General features: G+C 34.9%; 1 pseudogene; it reads left to right on the plus strand.

Annotated features, from left to right (window-relative positions):
* Nucleotides 1-7,703: 7,703 nt before the first annotated feature.
* Nucleotides 7,704-12,202, plus strand: LOC133176230 (death-associated inhibitor of apoptosis 2-like; annotated as a pseudogene).
* Nucleotides 12,203-18,553: the final 6,351 nt, after the last annotated feature.

Here is an 18,553-nt window from a genome sequence, read left to right on the forward strand (position 1 = left end):
AGAATTAAACTTTCAGTTCATTATTTTAATTTTCACTGCTGTTTTGTACACTGTACTTGTACGCGATATGTCGTCCAAGATAACTGTACAGCTTTCCGAAGAAAAAAAAAACTGGCGGCTATTCGAGCCCCTTTTCGCCTTCAATATCCTCTTCAAAACACACCTGTTTACAGAGAAGAGATCATAATATTCAATAAAAATATTTCATATTATATGTAATCTGATTTTGTATGTATAAGTATCTGAACGGCTATATTGTGCTGAATTTTTTAAAATACATGTTTTACATGTATGTAAGACATATTTTTTAGCATACGATAAAATATCGCCAACACTATAAGCTTAATTATTTCTAATGTCCAGAACTGTGTAACGTAAATGCCATGCATTTAAGAAATATGTTAACTTTTTATAATTTAATTACACTTGCACGCGCGGTTCAAAAAAAAAATGTACAAGGAGTACATATACATGGACTTGAATATAACAAACTTATTAGCACATCTAATGATGAAAATGAAAATAATTGATAATACACTTTTACAACTTCATTTCAATGATAAGTTATTCTTAAACTTTACTTCAAATGTCAGAAAGGCCAGCATAGCTAAACTACTGTTAATTGTCTCTGTTTTAATTACAATGTCAATCACAATAACTTTTTTCTTTAGATCCCTTCATTTCTTATTTGTACATAGTTACATGAAATCCATGCACGGCGCTACACCTGTCAATCAAAATTGTAAACTTCTGGTGCCACGGAAGCATTTCCCCTGTGGTGTAAAATATTCTTTAGGTCAATTCTAATTTTACACTTTTATAGATACAGTGTAATATTTCGAAATAACGTTTTAATTAAGGCTGAAGATGCATGCTGTGAATTTATCAAACCTCCAGTCCTAATTGACGATCCGTTCTTACATGTATATTATAATTAATCAGAGAGTCCAGTATTTGTGACAAATTTTGATTGAGATTTCACTTTCCCTTTAGGATAAAACGATTCATTAAATAGATTATGCATATGAGATGGATAGCTGTACTACATATAAATGTATACTTTTCACTTTGTAACAAGAATCTGTCATTGACAATTAAAAGTGAAGAGTTTAGGTAAAAGACTTTGACAAATGACAAGTTATTCCTTCTTAGTCACTATATAACTTAAAGCTATATGGTCGTGCCCCCCCCCCCCCCCCCCCCCCCCCAATTATGTTTTTATTTTTATTTATTTATTTTTTTTTTTTTGCTTAGATATAAAAAAAATTTGATTGTTTGTGCCCCGTCCCAGAAAAAATGAAATTGCGTTCTACAGGCTTAAGTCAGAACATGATTTTCATAATGATAATACATTTATCAAAATGTTTCTACCCCTACGATTCGTAGTTGTGGTTTCGAATACCACCACGTCGCCCGCGTGGCGCAGTGGTTTGAGTGTTTGCTCTAGAGTCGCGGAGTAAGGAGTTAATCTTTACGTCGTGGGTTCGACTCCCTCTGCGGGACGTGGAGACCGGTCCTTTGCATGAGACCGTATAAACCGAGGTCCCGTGTAGCAGTAGATGCTGTGATGAAAGAGATCCCTCACTGCTCAATGGCCTTTAGTGTCGAGTATAGGTCTGAATTTGCAGCCCTCCACCGGCAAGTGGTGGCGTTTCCATATGAGTGAAAAATCTCGAGAGGGACGTTAAACAACACACAAACAAACAAACTATTCTACTACGGGACGTGGAGACTGGTCCTTCGGATGAGACCGTTTAAACCGAGGTCCCGTGTAGCAGTAGGTGCTGGGATGAAAAAAATCCCTCACTGCTCAATGGCCTTGAGTGTCGAATTTACAGCCCTCCACCGGCAAGTGGTGGTTTTTCCATATGAGTGAAAAATCTCGACGGGGACATTAACACACAAACAAACAAACAATTTCACTACAGAACGTGGAGTATGGTCCTTCGGATGAGGCCGTATAAACCGAGGTCCCGTTTAGCAGTAGGTGCCGGCATGAAAAAAATCCCCCACTGCTCAATGGCCTTGAGTGTCGAGCATAGGTCTGAATTTGCAGCCCTCCACTGGCAAATGCTGGCAGCTCAAGGGACGTTAAACAACAAACAGACAATCAAACAAACATTTTTGTGTCGCCTGCAGAGCAGAGCAGCACTTAGCGATCAATTTACCTGGCGTCTGTCTTGCTGTCCGTCCGTCTGTCACACCTTATATATCGAGAAATGTAAGAGGTATGGGTTTGATAATTTGCACATATAGCTTGACACTATGGCTTTTGTATTTTTCCATGGCTTCCGACCTAGATATCCTTGAACTTGACCTTTGACCTACTTTTCAAAATAACCAATAATGCCGATATACAACTTCTTTTTGATATTTATGAGGTAAGTCTATGCTATTTAGAATGTGCACTGTTTGTCATAAAACATTTGAAAAATACCAGCGTTACAGTTCACTTGACCTTGACCTTTGACCTATTTTGTAAAATATACTGCGGAGGGTTAAATTTAACTTGTGTCTTTTGAAATTACAGAGGCAGGGTTTAATAATTAACAGTTATACATGTTTATGATCTCATGACAATGTATTTTGACACTGTATGAAATAAAGAAACCACAAGTCAGAACTGAAATTTAAGTACTATGAAAATACAACGGGATCAGTATTCCAAAATGGATGGTGTAGAATGACAATTGCTGATATGAAAGACTGAAGCCTCTTTCGAAGGATTGTTGAAATCACGTACTTGAATAATTTATATATAATTATTTATAATAAATTTATTCAAATTTCATTAATATCCATTTTAGCTTTCAGGGGTTAAGGATTTGCATTTCTATTTGATTGTTAGATTCTATCGCAGTCTTACTATCCCTGGATTGTTTTGTTTTGTTTTGTTTTTTTGGCATGAACTATATTCAATGCCTTAGCAAATAAATAGCTGATAACTTTTAGACTTAGTTACATCTTTAATGAAGCTAAAAGCAAGCGACACATGCGTTCCTGGGAACACTCTAGTTCTGTAAGAAATCAGCAAAGATAATTAAGCAGAGATTTTTGATGAATAAAATGGGTTTTTTTAACCTTTTTTTTATAACGCTGACTATATATACATGTATGGTCTGCGTTATAAAACATGATGTGATAGGGTAACGTAATGCACCTTGTACACGTAATCAAAGATGCCGACGTTTTTCAATATCGAAATTGGACATAAAACATATATACAATAAAATTTGAAGCCAGCGAGTTAAAAGTAATAAATTACAACTATATGGAAACGAAATGAAAAAAACATGTGTAAACTTGTCAAGTTGGAAACACTCAGAATGGGTATTGTTGATATCATACAGACTGTGTCATGGCCTTGACTCAAGTTCAACGTCACTAAGAACAAGATGCTTTTACTGGATGTGTGGTCTGAAAGAACATGTGTTAACTTGTCAAGTCAGTAACACAGATAGGTTTGCGTCATAACCAGAGTGTGTCATGGCTTGACGCAAGGTCATCTGGGCAAGTTCAAGGTCACGAAATAGAAAGTGTACATTATTTTATTGTCTTTCTACTGGCGAAGCATTGCAAGTTGATAGTCCCTTAAAAGATTATTTATCATCTTAGAATATGGCATGACCTTGACTCAAGGTCACTGGTCCAACGGAAGACCTATTCGTTGCTCTGCAACGAGCTCGGCTCTAGTTTAATTCATACTTGTACTTTAATATATGAGTATCAATCAATATGGACAAGTAAATAACGTTACTGTAATTTTGTTTCAGTTAGTATTTTAAAAATCTTTGCCTATAGCCACCCCCTTCAAGAGGATAATTCTCAGAACTCCAAATTTTATTTTTTGGGGGGTGGGGGTGGGGTCTATAAATGGAGGTGGGTGGAAAAGGGGGCAACCAGCCTTTCAATAAACATTTTAATGCTTAAATTAATTAATAAATGCAAACATTACATTCAGAATAAATTAAATGTGTGGAAATGCACACACATGCACCCATCACCCTAACCCTGACTTTATGTGCCTTAATGTTATGTTCATCTCAGTGAATTAGGATGCAAATTAACTGAAAATTAACTGTAATCCATTCACATGTAACATCACTGCATTAGTTCATTTTTTGCACCAAATATATTCTAAAATTGTCTTTGAGTTTCATCACTGTAAGTGTTAATTTAATTTTATTTTTGTCTCTCGGTTACCAACTTTGTAATTGTTCAAAGTTTGAACAGCGCATTTCATATCCTGTGCCAACAATTGCAAAATGCTAATGGAAAACATTCTTATTAAGCTTTTGAACAATTGTGTTAAATATTAAGATATTTTTTAAAATTAGATCTTAGATTCAGTAATGAACATATAAATGAATTGCTGAATATAAGACGCTCTACTGACTTTTAAATTCATGCACATAATAAACAAGTCATTGTTTTGCTATATGCCATGAAATCTTGGACATTGATCGAGTCTCAATTCTTATATTGGACACCCCTGATCGACATCTCAACATTTTTAGCTCACCTCAACGAAGTTGGGGGAGCTTATGTAATACCCTCGGTGTCGGCATCGAGTACTTCTATAGCCTATATTAGTCAGAGATGCATGGAGGATGCTTCTAGTGTGTTTTATTGTACCAGTCAAGGTTTCAGCTGCTGCAATTTCAGCTAAAGAATGACCAGGTTAATGTTTTTGGAGCAGGTTAAAGTTTTTGGAGCAGGTCTCATTTCCAAGTAACTATTAGCCCTATATTGACCAAACTTGCATGGATGATACATCTAAGGATGCACACTACTGAACTTGCTTCGGATGCTGGATCTGACCTACATTTTCCGGATGAGTGACTAGGTTAAAGTTTTTGGAGTAGATTTCATTTCCAAGTAACTATAAACTCTATGTTGACCAAACTTGCATGGATGATACATCTAAGGATGCACACTACTGGACTTGCTTCGGATGCTGGATCTGACCTATATTTTCTGGATGAGTGACCAGGTTAAGGTTTTTGGAGCAGATCTCATTTCCAAGTAACTATAAGCCCTATACTGACCAAACTTGCATGGATGATACATCTAAGGATGCACACTACTGGACTTGCTTCGGAAGCTGAATCTGACCTATATTTTATGGATGAGTGACCAGGTTAAAGTTTTTGGAGCAGATGTCATTTCCAAGTATCTATAAACCCTATATTGACCAAACTTGCATGGATGATACATCTAAGGATGTACACTACTTGACTTGCTTCGGTAGCTGGATCTGACCTATATTTTCCGGATGAGTGACTAGGTTAAAGTTTTTGGAGTAGATCTCATTTCCAAGTAACTATAAGCCCTATATTGACCAAACTTGCATGGATGATACGTCTAAGGATGCACACTACTGGACTTGCTTCGGATGCTGGATCTGACCTTCATTTTCGGGATGAGTGACTAGATTAAAGTTTTTGGAGCAGATGTCATTTCCAAGTATCTGTAAACCCTATATTGACCAAACTTGCATGGATGATACATCTAAGGATGTACACTACTGGACTTGCTTCGGATGCTGAATCTGACCTATATTTTATGGATGAGTGACCAGGTTAAAGTTTTTGGAGCAGATGTCATTTCCAAGTATCTATAAACCCTATATTGACCAAACTTGCATGGATGATACGTCTAAGGATGTACACTACTGGACTTGCTTCGGATGCTGGATCTGACCTATATTTTACGGATGAGTAACCAGGTTGAAGTTTTTGGAGCAGATCTCATTTCCAAGTAACTGCAAGCCCTATATTGACTAAACTTGCATGGATGATACATCTAAGGATGCACACTACTGGATTTGCTTCAGATGCTGAATCTGACCTATATTTTATGGATGAGTGACCAGGTTAAAGTTTTTGGAGCAGATGTCATTTCCAAGTAACTATATACCCTATATTGACCAAACTTGCATGGATGATACATCTAAGGATGCACACTACTGGATTTGCTTCGGATGCTGGATCTGAGTTACATTTTCCGGATGAGTGACCAGGTTAAGGTTTTTAGAGCAGATCTCATTTCCAAGTAACTATAAGGCCTATCTGAACCAAACTTGCATGGATGATGCATCAAGGGACGAACAATCTCAAAACTTGCTTCGGATGCTGGATTTGATTTACATTTTCTGGATGAGTGACTAGTTTTAAGTTTTCAGATAAGTCTATTCCCAAGTAACTGCAAGCCCTATCAGACCAAAATTGCATAAATGTTGCATCTAGGGATGCACACTCCTAGATTATTAGTTTAGTGTGGGACTTTACCTTACTTAAAGACAACATTCGTTGAGGTGAGCTCTGTAATCTCTGATTACCTATGTTTGGAATATATAGTCCCACTAATTTCAAGACGCAAAAGTTAACCTGTACATTATCAGGGAGAGGTAATCATTTAAAGTGTATGCATGTAGTCCCCAATAAAATTATCAGAAAATTATCATTGAAGACAGCCAGTTGAAGTGCATCAGAATTTCAATTGCAAACAATTAAAACCATTATATACATGTATATCAAATATTTTCTCTCACTAGATCAAGCGGACAGTGTGCAGTGTTTCTTGTGTGGGACAGGACTTTGGATTTGGGACCCTGAGGATGAGTCATGGGTGGAACATGCCCGCTGGGCCCCCGAGTGTTTCTTTGTCAAAGACAAAAAAGGACAAGATTTAATCAACCTTGTACAAGTCGCAGTCCGACAACAAGAAATGGTATAGTGGGATTTAAATTTCCTTAAATAACACAAGAATACTACCCAGGTCTTTCATATAAGCAGATTATGCAACAGATATGGCATGTGGAAGATAATTGGTTTACTTTTTGTGTCATTAACCAGGAAATATATTATATTTTTGAAAAAGGAACCCAGATATAGTCCTTAACTCATGCATGAAGTTGAACAAAATCAATGAGTCATATGATTGTGACTGCCAGTGCGCGAAAAATGAACAATACAAGAATCATAGTATCCTATTTTTATTTTTCTCTGTAGGTATAAAGTCTAATGCTCACAGATATATTATAATGTAATCATATGCCTGGTCATGCATACTTAAATATTATAGGATTCAACATGTTCCAATTCTGAATATATATATATATATATCTCAAATGCACAATCAATTAAATTAAATGAGCCAATGGAATAGGAACCTCAAATGAACCAAAAACCTGCCAGTGGTATCTAGCTATGAACCAAAGACATGTAGTAGAGATGTTTTACAATTTAATTCAAGCTTGATAAAATGCTATATATTATTTACATATCTATTTCTAGTGATGGTTGATAACAAATCTAGTAATGTTACATAAAGTAGAGAAATAGTTCATGGCTTATTTCCCTGGAAATGTACATGTATGTATGTATAAAAACTGACGTCTAAAATAATAAATTATGGAGCTATATACTACATATAAATGTGGATACTCCTTTAATGTATTTTGTAAGAAGCTTGTATTTATGAGCATAACCCTGGAGATCTGTAGAATTATGAGAAATTATAATCAGACTTGTGCATGATAAATCGTTACGTAAAAGAGAAACAGTCAATCCTGAACAGCTGTCTTTGAGTGTAATCTATGAACAAGTTGATGACTCAGAAAGAATATATGTCTATGAACCTGGTCCAGCTAGAAATTCCAGAAAAGCTGGTCTGTCACATGCAGTGATCAGGCAGGCATCATGAATACACTTGTAAAAGGTATGATGATTCATGGTTTCTGAATTCCAATAGAAATTACAAAACTGTACTTATTGCAGGTTTTTTGTTGATTGGAGAAATGATCCATAATGCATCATCAAAATGTATATATGCAAACTTAATTGCTAATAAATAGAATGACATCTGATCCAAGTTTTAAATTCCCTTAATTATCAATAAAGAATGCTAAAAGGATAATTTTCATTCTGTTATTAATATATCCCCAGTACACAACAGCAAAGTGTGGTGGAGTTGCACAGTAGCCTCCCTTTGCAGTAACATCGATCATCTCTCAGGAGTTAAGCCGCAGTGCGACAGACTTTATTTGTTGTGTTGCTGAAGCTGGCACAGCTGTGATATATGCCCTGTAATGGAAAACAACTGGTTTGGCAAAATATATTTACAGATGCTGTTCATGTGTTTCTCAAACCTCTTAAACTGATGAGTAGTTTGGGGTTATATATGTCTGTAGTTCTGAGAAACATATTAAAATTATGATGGATATGTCTGTCTGCCAGTCTATATTTTGTCTGCAAATGAAAGTTTGGCCAAAAGTCTTGATAATACTTTAGAGTGGAGATAAGTGAAGGTCAATTTACAAAACTTCATGTCAGATCAAATGTAGAGGTCAAAGGTCCAACAGGAATATCAGTCAATAACTACACAGGCAAAAGTGGCTTACATAAATTTTATATGAAATTCACATGAATTTCATGTAAATTCTTTGCATGAGAAAGAGACGAAAAACAAGACGTGAAATTTATGTGAAAACTTTAGGCCATTTTGACCTAACTTTCATATGAATTTTACATGAAGAGCATATTGCATAAAAATCACGCAGAGAAAACTTCACATGAAAGTTCTAAATAACATATATGTGAATATCATACAAACTTATTCACATGATATTCGCATGAAAAAATATTTATATAATTTTTACATGATTTTCACATAATTTTCAAATAAAAGGATAATCACATAAAATATCATGTAAGCCACTTTTCCCTTTTTCACTTTTTTATAATTGTAGCAGCTAGAACAAGCCATTCATTTACTTTGCTCATTTATTTCAATATTTCATGAGAAATTCTTTCTCACAGTCAGCATTATGCTTACTATGTAGTTAATATAGTCATCATTACATCATTTGACCAAGTATAATTTTACCTCACCTTAACGTAAAATGAACCACAAGAGCATATAGGCATTCCTCAATTTAAGTTGTAAATAAAAAATATATCTAGACTAGTAGGTATATTTTTATTTACAAATTAAGCTGGGGAATGCCTATGCATAAGAGAACAATTCAGAGGTTGATTTCACTAAAATGTTGGCACATGTACAACTGAGAATGTTTAGATGACAGGATTCATACATTTTATACATTTTTATATACATGTATACATAATATTATACAATTATTGCTGGTTTTTGAGGTCAATACGATGATTTAGACACCTGAGGAGTACAATATTCACAGAGCCTGAAGGGCGAGGTGAATATTGTACTTTGAAGGTGGCTAAATCATCGTATTGACCGAAAAACAGCAATACCTGTAATTGTTTTACTATATAATTCAATGATTAAATGACACACACTCATTAAGTTATCCATACCATCTTACTTGTTCACATCTACTGAAGTACTAGCCAAACATAATGAAAGAAACGGGCTTAATTAAAAACAACCAATTGTATTATTTTGGAATTTTTAATTCTAGTTTAGGTTCAATGCAGAAGAAATAAATGTTAGGCACATATATAGGATTGATTTTGACAAAGGGGACATTAAAATGGAAAAAAATGGACAACTTACCTGAAAACAAATCTTTGACTAGCCCCCCCCCCCCCCCCCCCCCCCCCAAAAAAAAAAAGAAAAGAATTCTTCCAAATCAAAATTTTAATTGGTGGGATGTAAAGGTCCATAAAGGAGGGGAGGGGGGCTTTCATTTAAATTTTTTATCCTTAAAATTTAAATTAAAACATTACATTCTCAAAAGTTGGGGAGAGTGGCAGGCCTCCTGCAACCCCCCCCCCCCCCCCCTCCCTCCTCCCCCTCACCCAAGAATCTAATTGCATGTGCCTTAATCTTAGAGTGGATGTCAGGTGCAAGTGAAATAACTTGCCAAAACTATTTGCATCACTTTGCAATTTCCCACATGTCTGTGTAAAATTTATAAAAGTGTTTAAGCTTGTAAATTGCAATCATATTGGTAATTGAAAAAGAAAAAAAATATGCCAAAAAATCGATGTCTTAAAACTTGGTCACTTGCTCAGTTCAAGAAAGGTTTGATTTTACGTAAAATTATATATATATATACATGATAATTTTGTGTTGTAGAAATACAGAATAACACAGCATCCAGCAGTCAGTCGTTGACATCAGGTCGTAAACCTCCAACTAACGTCATAAAGAAAAACCCTCTACTGAGTGACGCAGCACAGAGTGTCCTTGCCATGGGGTGCCTGCCCAGGATTGTCAAGATGGCAGTAGATAAAGTAATGCAGTCAAAAGGTGGGCTTGTAATTTGCACTCATACAGAGTCCTCATACATGTAGTATAGAAATATTGCAGAAGGGGGATTGAAAAACAACAGAAAACATACCTTACATGTATTTTTTATTGATTGAAGGGAGATAACCTACTTTTAAATTCCAAAAAAAGTATATTAAGAGGGCTGGGGGGTTGTGGCCATTTTCAGACTATATTGATCTCCTTAAGAAGAAGAGCTCCATATAAAGATATACAAAAATGATCAGATTTGAAAACTAAAATGTATGAAATTTTTCTTTACCAAATGATAGTTGACAGTTTAAGATATCTATCTAAAAAATTAAGTTATATTTGATGGTTAATTTGTTGACCCCCCAGCCTCCTTAAATAGAAATTTTAATAAAGCAGGAAGCGGTTACAACTTTTTTTTAATAAGTATATATCTAGGCCTATTTCTTTTTTATTAAATAAAACGATGATTTTTTAGCATCACTACTGTACTTGATGTTCATTAAATCAATTTGATTTGTTTTCAAGTCATAAAAAGTTAAAGTTATGTGGAATAAAATCATCCATATTTAAGATAAATATATACACATTGCAGTGGTGTACTTTTCTATGAATCTTTGAAGCCATGATTTTGGTATATTATTGATCAATCATCTACAGTGGAAATCTCTTTTTTTTACATTATATAATTTTTTTGTCTTAGGTTTAATATTTTATAAAAGTATGAGCAATATAAAGTCAATCATATTTGATACTGAGAAGAGTGGCACATGTCACCTTAAAATTATTGGATCATAATCCTTAAATGAATTGATTACATACATGTACCTAATGTATTGATATTTTTAATCAGTTCATCATTATAACATATGCTTAGTAAATCCATGCATTGAGTTATTTACTGGTTAAAGGGAGATAATGCAACTTTTTTACAAAGAATTTTCATATTACCAGTTAGCTAAAAGAAGTTGGTATGTATTTGCTTATGTTGTTTATTGATATTTATGTTTATTTTAAATTGATTATTTAAGGATAGGATGGTATGTCAGGATCAAACATTGCTAACATCATTTTCGACATGGAAGAGTCTGGGGAAATTGACAAAGAAAATTCTATGGTTCCTAAAGCTTTGTCGGACAGTTCCTGAAAGAAAATCAATGACAGAGTGCCAGATGGTGATCTATTTTTTAAAATCAGTTCTCTAATTATTTTCATATTTAATTATACTTTTAATTACATATGCTGGGTTGTACCTATATAAGAATTGAAATAACAGAGGACATCTATAAGAAGGAGGTTTGGGCTTCCTCCCCTAACAGAGGCCGGTTAAGGGAGAATAACAGAAAAATAGGTGGGGAACTTCTCAGACCCCCAGCACTTATGAAAAACCCTGCATGTGTAGTCAACAGTGACTTGTATATCTGAAGTTGACATGTTTACTAAGATTGGGCAAAGAATTGTTTAAAAAAAAAAAAACAAATCAAAAAAAAAAAAAAAATGGACAACCCTGCATGAGTAGTCAACAGTGACTCATATATCAGAAGTTGACATTTTTTCTAAGATTGGGCATACAATTGTTAAAAAAAAAAAAAAAAAAAAAATAGTCACATTTACATTTAGACTCAAAAAGTTTTTAATTTAAGAACTCTTTTAAAATTGAAGAAGGAAATAAATCATTAACTCGTGTTCATTATCTGTGTTTACAACCCTCAAAAGTTTTGTTTGTGTAAATGTGTATTATTTTTTCCTTTTTAAGATATCAAGGAGCTGATACAAAGAAACAGTGAAATGCGAGAGAGGACCATGTGCATTCTGTGTTGTGAGGAGAGGGTGTCCATTGTTTTTTTACCCTGTGGTCACCTGGTCAGTTGTGCCCAGTGTTCCCCCGCTTTAAAAAACTGCCCAGTGTGCCGAGAATCTATCAAAGGGACGGTTCGGGTCTCATTTGCATGAGTTGGTCAAACAAAATGAAAAATAATAACAACAACAAAAAAAAAACAACTTAAAAAATGTACAATTTAAAAAAAAAATTAATAGTATCCATATCTGTTGCAGTACAGTAATTATTATTAGAAAGTAATTTAATTTGGAATTTCATTTTCTTATTGAGGAGTGGGAGAGGGTGCATTTTTCTCGTCTATTAAAAAAATCATCTTTGGATCTCAACTTTTAAGATGTTTCATTACAGATGTTTTCTGTTAACATTTTTTAAAAATATTTAGTTAAAATTATTTGTGGAGTGATTCAATAATAGTTATGTTTTTGTAATTGATACTATTTAGTACTGGGTAATTAAAGCAACACTGATAAGGATTAAATATCCAAAATACTTGTATGTATATGTCTTGAGCTTTTTCAATAAAGCATATTTTGATAAATTTTTGTAGAGTTTGGCTTGCAAAAAGCTTAATAAAAAAGAAATAAGGAAGAATTATTTAATTCTTTGATATTGAAATGAATGATCTTTTGTTTGACCAATTCGTCACTGCAGTAAGAGTTAAAGGCGCATTGTTTTATGAATGATTCATTTTAGTTTGCTAAATTAGATTTTTTTATGCCCCGTAATCGAGGATTCGGGGGCACATAGTTTTTGCCCTGTCCGTCCATCTGTCTAGCTGTCTGTTTGTCTGCAAAAGCTTTAACCTTGCCCGTAACTTATGATTGATTGGAGCTATGGCTTTCATAATTCACATGTGTATTACTTGTGACAAGACCTTTCTTTGGACACCATCATATTTGACTTTCTGACTTTGACCTTGGAGTTTGACCTTCTCTAGAAAAAACTTTAACCTTGGCCATAACTTTTAAACAGTTGGTGCTTGGGCTTTCAAACTTCACATGTGTACTCCTTGTGACATGTCCTTCCTTTGAATACAAACATCTTTGACCCTTTGACCTTGACCTTGGAGTTTGCACTCCTCTTGAAAAAAAACTTTAACCTTGGCCATAACTTTTGAACAGTTGGTGCTTGGGCTTTCAAACTTCACATGTGTACTCCTTGTGACATGTCCTTCCTTTGAATACTAACATCTTTGACCCTTTGACCTTGACCTTGGAGTTTGCACTCCTCTTGAAAAAAACTTTAACCTTGGCCATAACTTTTGAACAGTTGGTGCTTGGGCTTTCAAACTTCACAAGTGTATTCCTTGTAACATGTCCTTCCTTTAGATACCAACATCTTTAACCCTTTGACCTTGACCTTGGAGTTTGACGTACTCTTGAAAAAACTTTAACCTTGGCGATAACTTTTGAATATTTAGTGCTTGGGCTTTCAAACTTCACATGTGTATTCCTTGTGACATGTCCTTTCTTTGGATTCCAAGTATTTTGACCTTGACTTTGGAGTTCGACCTACTTTAATTTTGAAAACTTTAACCTTAGCCATAACTTTTGAACAGTTAGTGTTAGGGTTTTCATACTTAACATGTGTGTTCCTTGTGACAAGACCTTTCTTTGGATACCAACAATTTTCTCATTGACCTTGGAGTTTGACCTATTTAAAAAAACTTTAACCTTGGCCTAACATTTGAACGTTTGATTCTAGGGCTTTCACATTTTATGAACATGTGTATCACTTGTGTCAAGACCTTCCCTTGGGTTCCATTTGACCTTGACCTTGTACTTACTTTTAGAAAACTTTAATAACCTTCGCCGTAACTTTTGAACAGTTGGTGCTAGGGCTTTCAAATTTCACAGGTATACTCCTCATGGCAAGACCATTCTTTTCGTACCAACATTTTGATCTCTTGACCTGGAGTTTGACTTGCATTTGAGAAACTTTAACCATTGCCATAAGCTGCCATACGGGGGCATCAGTGTTTCACAAACACATCTTGTTATTCTTTGTTTTTATATGAATAATCTTTTTTTCAAATTTAATAGGATATTTCAAATTTTAACAATTTGTGTATGCAGGTTGTACTATTAATAATGGTCAATAGTATTTTATTGCTAAAGAAGCAAGAAAAAAGTTAGGGAAAGAAGATATTTTAATTAATTTGATGAAAAATGGAAAAGCAAGAATTTCATAATTTGAATTGTTTATATAAAGTTTTTAGAATTAGCAACTCTCGTTATTTGCACATTTCTTTTGTAGCAGATTTAAAGTTAATCGTTTTTATCTATGTCTATTTATTATTTTGTATAAAATGTACATGTTTTTTTTTAATAATTTAAATTTAACTACAGTATTTCATTATTTGGGCTTTATTATTTTTGAAAGAGGAGTTAAAACTATTACGTCAGTGGAGGAGTAAATTTATCGAATATATAAAGGGAGAGATTTTAGAAAAGAGTAGCAATTATGAAAGTTTTAACCGAGTCTATCGTTTGTTTTGTTCATGCTTTGGAGTTATCAACATTAATAAATTGTGAACTTTACGCTGTCTTTTGCATTAAGCAGGAATATAGTAGTTTTTGTGTATTGGAATATTTACATTTCGGAATTTACATGTATTACTACGCTACACTTTGTTTCTTTTTCCTTTTTTTTTGGGGGGGGGGGTGTTTCTTTTTCCTTTTTTTTGGGGGGGGGGGGGTTGTTTCTTTTTCCTTTTTTTTTGGGGGGGGGGGGTTCTTGTTGACACATTAACTAATAAAAATCTTGACTTTGGCACTGTTATTGCATCTTTGATGAGTTTACTCGACAGTGTGACTTTGAATTTGAAAGCCACCCACAATGTTACACAATGACTCCTAATGTACAATGCATTTTTGGACTAGTGAACCTTCGAACTAGCGGGCCTTTGGACTAGTGAACCTTCGGACTAGTGGGCCTTTGGACTAGTGAACATTCAAACAAGCGGACCTTCGAACTTTCAGACTGGTGGGTAGACCTCAAATGAGTAAAATTCTTGTGTAGGCCAGTGGCCACAGGGGTATCTCGCGATTAATTTGTTTTCTTTCTATTTGACCACCCCTATTTTGTAGTACAGGGGTGGTCAGATAGAAAAAAGACAAATTAATCGTAACAAGCCCCTGTGTGTGAGCATCATTTTGTAATGGAGAAACTTCAGAAGCCCATTCCTTAGGCAAAGGTAGCCCGTGTCCAGAAATGTGGAAATTTGCCATGGCCAAGTTCCAAGGTCATTTTGGACAAGATCATAGGGCACAAAAGTACTAAATCTACTTGATAGTCACAACTTCATAATAGAAAATCGGTATAAGCTTATACATGCTCCTGATTAGCTAACCTTGAGTAATCTGAACAAGGTCAAGATTACAGTTTTTAGAATTAAAAACAAATTGCCATAGCTATATCTTAAACATGTTATTAATTAAATGTGGATAAAAATGTTAGAAGATTATATATATATATATATATATATATATATATATATATATATATATATATATATATATATATATATATATATGGTCATTTGGACATTATAAGGCCAATAGATGAAGTGAAAAATTCTTGTACACAATATAACTTTACGGTGAAATTCATTGCCCTAAGAGTTGATTAAGACCATAGGATATAACATTACCCAGATCAAATGTCATTTAGACAAGTTAAAATAGTTCAGAAGAGTTATTTTTGTAAGATTAAACTTCTTTTTTTTTTATATCTTGGAGGGGTATCAATTGGTGATAATTTGCATTTATTCAGGTGATTATGCCCAAGAGGTATGTTATGGATGTCTTATATGTGTGCACATGTGCACAGTCATGGTCAAGCAATTAAGAAGTTACATGTTCTTTAGGCTGTTACTTTCATGCTTTGACTTTGAATGAATTTTTGCTAATATCAAAATAATCATTTATCTGAAGCCAAGATGTTACACTCTTCTTCCGTTTATTACATTTTCAAAAGTTTCAAGCCATGGGAAATTTCGGTGTAATTTTTTTAATCATAAAGATAGTAGCTTTTAAAATTTTTTTTGAAATTTTTAATTAATTCAAATTAAGTGCCCACCCTCCCAGTAAATTAGACCTGTTAGGATAAGTCTAGTTAAAATTAAATATTATTGAAATTATAATTATACAGTGGGCTTTGAAATGTGGATTTAATCAATAACCATAAACAATTTAACTCAAAACTACATGTAGTTTCAATTATAAGGGAAAAAATAGTCAGTGGATGTAAGACTTGTGATTTTAGATTTGACATAAAAGTCCGTGCAGTAATGGGGAGCATGACGACTGGTAATGGGCCATCCCATCTAAATGAAATGCTTGGTACCATGAACTCTCCTGGCCTTTCATCTACTTTATTTACAAGTTTCAATTGAAAAAAGAGATTGGGGACTGGTGACTCTCGGCTCTTGAGAGCAACATTTTAGAGGCTGGGAAGCAGAAGCACACCCTAGCGATAGAAAGGGGAGATAACCATCAAGAGGTCCCTGCAATACAGTGTAACTGCAATGACAGATGGTGACTGGTCCAAACTTATGTACAAACATAGATATAATGCCCTTGGTGGTGTAACTATCATTATTAGGAAAGAAAAAGGAAAGTTATTACATATAGGGGTTAGGAATAAGTATTTTTATGTGTGCCAAACACCTAAGAATAAGCTTACAGATCCACACCAACATGCGACATAATTGCGGATTTAAACAAGCAGACGCTAAACATGGCTTGCGGTCAACCCCCCCCCCCCCCCCCCCCCGTTTGATATTTTTTGTATAACAAGCATTTACTTTCGGTCTAGTCCAGTTTAGTACATAAATTGATAAAAGGATATTACTGCCCCCCCCCCCCCTATGAAATTCCTGAATCCGCCACTGGCGGTATCACCATATATGCGCATCATAAGTGATGGAGATTCATTTGTATTTGTCACAACCTGATTAAGAAAGTATTCAGTTAGTCTCGGCAGTTACATGTAGGTTACAATTCGAGTGAGAGCAAAGCAGAAAGAAAACAAGGAACTTTCACCATCAGCTATAGTTTCACAACTTAAACATGATATTGTAAACTCTATGCACCGTACTTTTTGCAACCACTCAAACTGTGCTGATTTTTGCCAAGTGTTGCAATGTAAAACTCCTGCTGATGCTTCACAAACTGATCTTGAACACAATGAAACTACCATTGATAATGAATCGAGCTTTATTATTATCTTTGAAGAACAAATTCAGTTTTGGGAAGAGGGTGCACTGAGGACATGGAAAAGTCTCGTTTTGGTAGCTTTGACTTTCAAAATGTTGAACAATTCATTATTCAGGATGTCCCCATACTGCTGAGGAAGATTGCAGAGAAGGCTGAGCGCTTGATTGGAAATGGTACAACTAATATTGCAGAGTCTTGGATGCACATCAGGTGTAAGTTTGATGGTGACAAGATACACAATCTTTGCAACAGAGGTTCATGGCTTGCCAGATTTTATGTTGGTGGCCTGCGCATGAATTATGGACCACTTTGGTCTCCAACTGTTTGGAGGCAATCAACAGCTACACAGCTTGGATCTTTCTTCACCTTAGTTTTCAGAAGGCAGGAAGTTAAGCTGGCACAATGTAAGAAGCACCAAAAAGAAGCCACAAACAAAGAAAAACAGGTTTATGAAGAAGATACAGAGTCTAAAGCAGAGTACAATCACAAAAGCAAAGAGAGCTTATGGTGAGAATGCTACTGAAGTTTGTGATGATGTGACAGACCTAGAATTAGCAGCAAAGAAACAAGAATTCCTGGCTAAACATGTCCTTGTCTTTTCTACTCAGACCTCCCAAATTCAACATTCTGCTTCACAACAATCCTCATCAGGGCTTTGGTATTGAAAAAGAATGAATTACAGCCTCCAATTTCGGAAACGTTTTTTATGTAAACCATCTTTTCCCGTAGAAAAAAAGTTAGTACATTCCCTCCTCTAATCAAATTTCAAAGGAAACAGTACTGTATTTCTCTCTTAACATCAATGAATGTAGCTGCAGATCTGTAGCGTAATGGGTTTTTTTTTAGCTCACCTGAGCTGAAAGCTCAAGTGAGCTTCTCTGATCACCTGTTGTCCGTCCGTATGTCCGTCCGTCTGTAAACTTTTCACATTTTCAACTTCTTCTCAAGAACCACTGGGCCAATGTAACCAAAGTTGGTACAAAGCATCCTTCGGTAAGGGCAAGTTTAAATATTGTAAAATTGAAGGGCCATGTTCCCTTAAATGAGGAGATGATCAAAACAGGTTGGGGTCATTAAAAATCTTCTTCTCAAGAACCACTGGGCCAGAAAAGCTGAAACTTATATGGAAACATCCTGTGGTAGTGTAGATTAAAATTGTTCAAATCATGACCCTCCGGGGTAGGTTGGGGCCACAATAGGGAATCCAAATTTTACATTGAAAAATTCTTTATTTTTTTCCTCAAGAACCACTGAGGCAGAAAAGCTGAAA

This window comes from Saccostrea echinata, unplaced genomic scaffold, assembly GCF_033153115.1.
Source record: "Saccostrea echinata isolate AGI-Se365-2 ecotype Australia unplaced genomic scaffold, CSIRO_AGI_Sech_v1 ptg000072l, whole genome shotgun sequence".
Classification (NCBI taxonomy): Eukaryota; Metazoa; Mollusca; class Bivalvia; order Ostreida; family Ostreidae; genus Saccostrea; species Saccostrea echinata.